The 7,058-nt window shown below is 65.2% G+C and overlaps 1 protein-coding gene across 2 annotated transcripts in view; it reads right to left on the minus strand.

The window, feature by feature from the left end:
* LOC113216370 (SIN3-HDAC complex-associated factor) overlaps positions 1–7,058 on the minus strand; it is a 33,968-nt gene that overhangs the window by 22,093 nt on the left and 4,817 nt on the right. For both annotated transcript variants that reach the window (XM_052271178.1, XM_052271179.1), the window contains exon 2: positions 3,636–3,777. The gene's annotated coding sequence lies outside the window, so the exon portion shown is untranslated. The remainder of the gene's footprint in view (positions 1–3,635; positions 3,778–7,058) is intronic.

Below are 7,058 nucleotides of genomic sequence, written 5' to 3' on the forward strand. Positions count from 1 at the left end.
CAGCCCAGGGGCGGCCATACTACTCATGTGAAGGCAATCTGGCTGCTCGCGCGCAGACGGAGCAGCAGACGGCGGCGGCGACGGGGGGCATTGGCTCGAGGAGGAGGGAAGGGAAGGGGTAAGGTGATGGTGGTGTTGTTGCTGCTGGTGCCAGGCCAGGACGGAGCAGGCCGCCGCCCGGCCAGGGCACAGCGACCTTCCAGCGCCCCTCACACATGCGACCGAGGGGGGGGGGGGAGCAGACAGACCGGCTGGGGGGCGGGGGGCACCAGCACCAGCAGCCGAAGCCAGGTGGGGTGAGGAGGGTGAGAGTCGGGTCGAAGGGCAACAGGACGTCTTTGGGGGGAGTGGGAGGAGGGGGAGGGGGAAGGGTGACTCTCAAAGTCACAAAGGGGACATACAGCCACCGAGCGGCGCAGGTCTGCGGGGGACAACCACCTTCAGCAGCTCCGGCAGGGCGGGACGGGCCACGCCCATAGCCGATGTGCGACTCCCCGCCATAGTGCCCACCAATGGACCCCCTCGCCCTCCGGTGACTTGAGTGTGACTGTCGCAGTCGCGCCGTGCCCGTCGTCACAGCTGGCAACTGGTGACTAGAACTAGAGTGTGATTGTCGCAGTCACTACGTGCCCGTCGTCACAGCTCAGTCACACGGGGAGTGACCATAGTGTGACTTTAACAGTCACGCCGTGACTGTCGTGTCCCGTCGTCACAGCTCGGTCACACCACCGGTTGCGTCGCCCAGCCCCTGGCCCCACCTCACCAGAGACTAGTTTGGGCGGGGACCCCACGCGACCGGCACACGACAAGCTCCTCGACGCCGTCTAGAAGGGTGGGGTGGGGGGGGGGGTGCTCGGTCGCATTCTCACCGCCTGATCCTGTTGTACAAGGAGGAGAGAAGAGGAAGGGGGTGGGGGAGGACGGGCAGATTTCATTTCATCTAATCAAGCCTCAAGAGACTGACACGTGCGTTCAGTCATCCGAGCAACGACGAGCGATCACAAAAACAGCCCGGATTTTTTTTAAAACGTCGTCTGCTCCAGCCAGTTGAAGTGTTCGCGCGAGTATAATCGAACGCCTCCTCAGCCCGCCCCGCCCCGCGGGGCCGACGGCCTAGTGAGAGTGAGGAGCAAGGCAAGGTCAGTGGCAAGGTTTAGCGGGGAGTTCACCCCGCGAGGCCCGATGGGGAGAGGGGTGGGGAAGAAGGGGTGGAGGGGGACAAGAATCGACCAGGCGAGGAGCAAATTGAGGTTCTGCTCTCTGGACCGGGCCGCTATTTTCAGCGCAGCCGATCAGGAATGTTCCTCGCCTAAAACGAAGGTTATGCCTGATAATTTGAGAGGGTTTCCACATTTTACGAGGTACACTTCTCAAATTTTAAGGGGGTTCATTGAAAGTTTTCACAATTTCCTCTAAGTAAGTCAAATCGCCTTAGAATGTCTTACAGTACATTATTTTCGCCGTGTGCTTGCCTATAACACCTTTCGAGACTTGGACTTGGGCGTCGCCGTAGAAAAGCCCACAGACAGCCCCGCAGTCCAAGCTCAGCCCCCGCGAGTCCTCGACCCCCCCCCCCCTCCCTTCCAATCCCCCCGCCTCTTTTCAATCCGTGGGCCGCGCGGCCACCGCCTCGGTCGCCCATTGCAAAACTCCCCCTCCGCGCAGCGCAGGCAGGGCAGCGCCTATTCAAATGTGCCATGCATGCGCAGTGCCGTCGAGCCCGGCCAGGCCGGCTGCACCAGGCTGCACTGTGCAGCAGCAGAGCAGGTATACGGTTTATGTACAGGTGCGAGAGCGCGCCCGCGCCCCTCGCCCACTCACGAACACTGCCAAAAATACGTCAAGTTTACCATTGTTATTTTTGTTATTTTTTTTTGTCGAAGTGACTGCCCGGGTCTGCCTGCCGCCCGTCAATGTCAATCACCTTCCCGCTGACTGGCGTGCAAACTTTCCTACGGCAGACCCGCCTTCCGGAGCCGCCGCCCGCCGCCCGCCCCAGCGTCCACCACGACGACCGCGACCGTCACCGCCCGCCCCGCCCCAGAATTCGCGACGACCGCACCGCAACACCGCCGTCGTCGTCGTCACTGGCCTCGGTGCCGCGCCCCTCCCGTTCCGCCTGCTCGCTTTGCGCGGCCCTCGCCGGCCAAACTTGTCGGAGGTCGTGGCCACACTCGCCTGTTCGCCTGCTTCCCCTCCCGCCCCGTCCGGCCCCCCGAGGAGCTTGCCAGAGACATGCACCAACCAGCAGAGGAGAGGCTGCTCTGTAGCACCTGCAAGAAGAAGACGCCGGCGGCAGCGCCCCATGGAAAGAATAGCAGCAAGGAGCAGGGACAAACTCGCCCTGCACACAATAATGGAGACAAAGTTGTAGCAGACGGGTGGGTCCAGCTCGATGTCCCCCAAAACAGCAGCGGGTGCAGCCAGGCCAGGTGGCCGTTGTGCACCCCGGGCCGCGGCGGTCTCAACACCCTGCGCCTGCCAGGTGTCATTGTGTCATGCCCCACGGAAGGCGAGGAGCAGAGGCAGGCGGCGGCGCTGACCGGGAAGGAGAGGCGCAAGACTGTCGTGACCTCCATATCGCACCGCGCGCTATGGTGTAGTACTACTCTCTACCCCCCGGCCAAAGCAACGGGTACACCACGGCAGCGGCGGCGGCTGGGTCCGACAGACGGCCAGCAGCACTCCCTTTCACTTTCGACAGCCGCGCGCCCCCTCCTAGAGCCGCTCGCGAGGGGCCCCGCGAGGGTGCGCGGCCGTCCGCCTCCAGAGGTCCCGCGGCCTGGGCCCCCCGCAGCTCTGGACGCGAAGCACTGCGCCGCCAAGCGGCGGCTATGCCCCCTGCAGGGGCCCCTCGGCTCTAACTGTACCCAGGCACGCGGCCGAGCGCCGCGCGGCGCCGCGTGTCCACACGTCGTCGGCACCCCCGCCACACCTTCGCGCCGCCCCGCCCCAACCCCCGCCCCGCGGCCCCACCTGACGCGGGGCGCCCTGCGAACCGGCATTGACCTAATGCGCATTTCGGACAGGCTTCGCAGAGGGGTGGGGCGGCGGCGTCGGGTGTGGTGGAGGGTGAGGGAGGAGGTGGAGTGGTGTCCGAGCTGCCCCATAGGAGGGGGTGGATGGAGGTCTAGGCGAAAGTGTTGCGACGACGCGCCTGTTATACAAGCGAGCCACTGAGGAAGAGAGAAAGAAAGAGAGAGAGAGAGGGAACGAGGGAGGGGGGGTCGGGGAGACTTTCGCGAATTTCCCCCCTCCCTGCCTCGGGCCCCAGAAGAAGGCCAGAGTGCACAGCGAGGGACGGCGCGGAGGCGGTTTCGCATTGCGGAAGTACCGCGGAGAGCTTGGCGCGCCGGCGGTGGCCCGGCCCGGCCCGCCTGCAGGCGCTGCTACGGGTACCACTTATGTGCAAGGCAAGACCTTCGTGGCCGCGGCCCCCCTGCCTGTTAGGTGGACGAAAGCTGCCCGTTTGATTGTATCTCCCTATCGCAAGAAATACATGAAATAATTTACCGCGACCTGGCCAAATCACAATGAGAATGACATTCTTCACATTTGCTTAACATTTCGTTCGGTTGGGAACAGTTCGGCACAGGAGTTTTGATTTCCCGCTCGTGCCTTGCAGTTACACTCACCGGCCGACCTGAGTCGGGCAGGGCAGGGCGGGCTGCGACGGCCTCCGTCAGCACTGCTGCTGCTGCTGCTGCTGCAGGGGCTGCAGGGGCGCTGCTGGCTGGGCGGCGGCGAGACGCGCTGACACGGCGATGACACTGACAACTGCAACACAAGCGCAAGCAACACGTCACACGAGAGGCGAAGGAGATGATGATGGGAGGCTGCTGCTGTTGGACCCTGCTGCTCCTACAGGGTGGCGCGCCCGCACAGGGCCGTGACCTACGGCAACCCCAGCGCCAATTAAAAATAGAGGACGGCGGCGGCGGTATTCGAACCGCGGAGCCGCGAGTACACACATACTTTGGCAGGTGCCAAGCTGATGGCAAGGGGGAAGAGGGAGGGGAGGGGGGGGGGGCGGAGGTCCGCCGCAGCAGCGCGCCGCGGCCCACTTGCGCACTGGGAAGTAGGCCAGGCCCGCCGGGCGGGGCGGACGCATCGCCCGGCCGCTGCCTGTTATTAAAACAATGCAAGCGGCAAAGGATTCCGTCGTCGTCCGAGCCACACGACCACTCTCTGGCGGCAGCGACACTTCCAGGGCCGCCGCCACTCGGGCCGGGTTATCACATCACGTCAGATAGCGCGCTCAGGAGATGCGTCTATTTTCGAAAAGGAGGGGACGCGCGACGCGCACCACCAGAGCAGGGACTTGACGACGGGGGGCGTCGTCGTCGGCGTGCTCTCGCCCGCGGCCCGATAAGCGGCGTCACGACGCCGTCAGCCGGCGGCGCCCGCCCATTCACCGCGGGGCCCGAGCGGCCCGCCGCCCGCCGCCGTCGTGTCGGCTGGGGGGGAGCGGCCAGGTAATTTGGAGTAGATGATGAGCCCGCTGTGCGGCGCCGCGCCCCCCTCCACCACCGACGGGCGCCGCGAGCCCCCTCCCCCGCGGCGGGTCCTCTACCTACAACACGTGACGTGAGTCAGCCATGCGTTTGACCGGTGAAGAGGTGAGAGGTAAGAGACCGGCAAGGCAGCGAGCGCAGCGCCGGAGGGACGCTGGAGGGGAGGGCCAGAGGGACACTGCTGGAGGGAAGCGCCGAAGGAAAGGGCTGGAGGGACGCTGCTGGAGGGAAGGGCCAGAAGGGACGCTGCTGGAGAGAAGGACCGTAAAGGAACCCTGCTGGAGGGAAGGGCCAGAGGGAAGTGCTGGAGGGACGCTGCTGGGGTAAGGTCCGGAAGGACGCTGCTGGAAGGAATGGCCGGAAGTGACGTTGCTCTCTGGAGGGAAGGGCCAGAAGGGACGCTGCTGGAGGGAAGGGCCAAAGGGACGATGCTGGAGGGAAGGGCCGGAGGGACGCTGCTGGAGGGAAGGGGCAGAAGGGACGCTGTTGGAGGGAAGGGCCAGAAGGGACGCTGTTGGAGGGAAGGGCCGGAGAGACGCTGCTGGAGGGAAGGGCCAAAGGGACACTGGAGGGAATGGCCGGAGGGAAGGGCCCCGGGGTGGAGGTCAGGGCACGTGGCGAGGCCCTGCGGGGGGCGGCCGCGCGCCTGCAGCCATGCGGGCGGCCACCGCCAGGAGGTCATTGGACGACGCGGCTCATCCTCGCGCCGCGCGGCGCCCGGCGGAGCCCGGCGAAGCCCGGCGGAGGCCCCCCCGCGGGGTCAGGGTCCCTGACGGAGGCTCCTCCTGAGCAATGACTCGGCCGGAGGTGGACGCGCCCGAGCGCCGGCGCGGCCAGTGCTGCACGAGAAGAGGCGGTAGGGGCGGATCCAGACCGGTTTGCGGGAGGGCAAGCAACTCGAGCGAGTGCGGCCGCAGAGGACCCCCCCCCCCCCCCCCCCCCCGCCCCCCCCCCCCCCCCCCCCCCCCCCCCCCCCCCCCCCCCCCCCCCCGCGCCCGGGCCGAGCCTCCGCGCGCTGCCAGCTGGCTGCCGCTGTTTTCGCATAGTGTGTATGTGTCGCGCGGCTGCTACTTGGACCCCTCGCCCGCCTTGAATGACTTTGAAAAGCTCGCGTCGTCGTGTCGCCGGTGTTTGTATGTGAGAGCGCGCGAGGCGCGAAGTTCAGCGACCAGGCCAGGGGCGGGACGAGGCGGCGAGGCGAGCGGGGGGGACAGTCCTATCCTATCTCAACAGTACAGTGGGGCCGTGGGGGCCCGGTGGGGGGCAGCGGGGGCCCCCGATGGGTGGGGCGCGCTTTATCGAACGGCACCTTGCCGATAAACACACAGATGGGCCGAGCGAGCGGCGCGGAGGGATACCCGAACGTGACAGCGGCGCGGGTCAACCATCTGCCACCGCCGGCCCGCCGCAAGCAGTGTACAAGTTCAAAGTGTCGCGCTTTTTGGCGCCGCGCATAATAATAACAACACAACAACTTGCCATTATCGAGCAAAAATCACGAGGGAGGGAAAAAAAGACGAAGCGAGCAGCTGAGAGTGTCACCTTCCTCCCCACGTTTTGCGCTGTTTCTTGTTATCGTGGAGCGCATGAAACCTATATCAATCCGTACTGCTTTCGCGAATCGCGAAGACGCGAGCCTTTCCTCGCAATTCGCCATGATGTAAGCGGGCCGGTCCGGATCCCACAGAGTAAGTTGTGCTCCGGGGACCTACGCACCACCGTACCCCCTCGTCTAACCCGATCTCCCGTCGACCTCTTCCAACCCCGCGCGGCGCGCACCTCTGTCGCCTCTGCCCCCCTTTGGAACACCGGGTACCCTGGACCATAAGGAACACAAATTGGCGTTAGAAAGCTGCTAACGGTCGACGTTTATGGCAACAATACAGTCGTGTACCCGCTCATGTAATTCTGCGAGTATGGATGCGTTATCATTGTTCCGCGTTTCCTAGGAGTGGGCGAGGCGGGGCGAGGCCACACGCGGGCATGGCTCTCCTCGCACACCGTCGCGAGAAATACTGCACCGCCGGCGGAAAGAGTGTGACGTGAACGAACGGCAGGTGAGCGGCACACGACACGCGACTAGAGACCCAACCCTTGGCTTCTCCAGTCCAAATATACCGCTTGTCGCATGCTTTGTGTCGCGCGAGTGTGCGTGGTGACGAAAGCAAACAAACAGACGGGTGTCGCGGGGCGCGGCCCGTGCAGCCCGTGCAGGCCGGCGTGTGCGTGTTATCAGCGCGATGAGGTCCGGCTCGGCCCGCGTCGCGCGCTAAAGCCGCGCGCTCCATCGAACGGCGGCTTATCAGAGCGGCAGCGGCGGCAGCCGCGGGCTCAGCTCGGGGGGCTCCCGCCGCGGCGAGCAGGGCGGCTACCTCCCGCCCCAACCAGCCCCGGGAGGGAGGAAGGAGAGGAGAGACAGGTGAGAGGACGAGTGAGAGGAGAGAGGAGAGTGGAGGAGGGAGGGGGGGACAGGGGGAGAGTGGAGGAGAGATTTGAGATTTGATTTGAGATTTGATTTGAGAGAGGAGAGAGAGGAGAGAGAGG

Source organism: Frankliniella occidentalis, unplaced genomic scaffold (genome assembly GCF_000697945.3).
Source record: "Frankliniella occidentalis isolate FOCC.00 unplaced genomic scaffold, Focc_3.1 Scaffold152, whole genome shotgun sequence".
NCBI classification, from domain to species: Eukaryota; Metazoa; Arthropoda; class Insecta; order Thysanoptera; family Thripidae; genus Frankliniella; species Frankliniella occidentalis.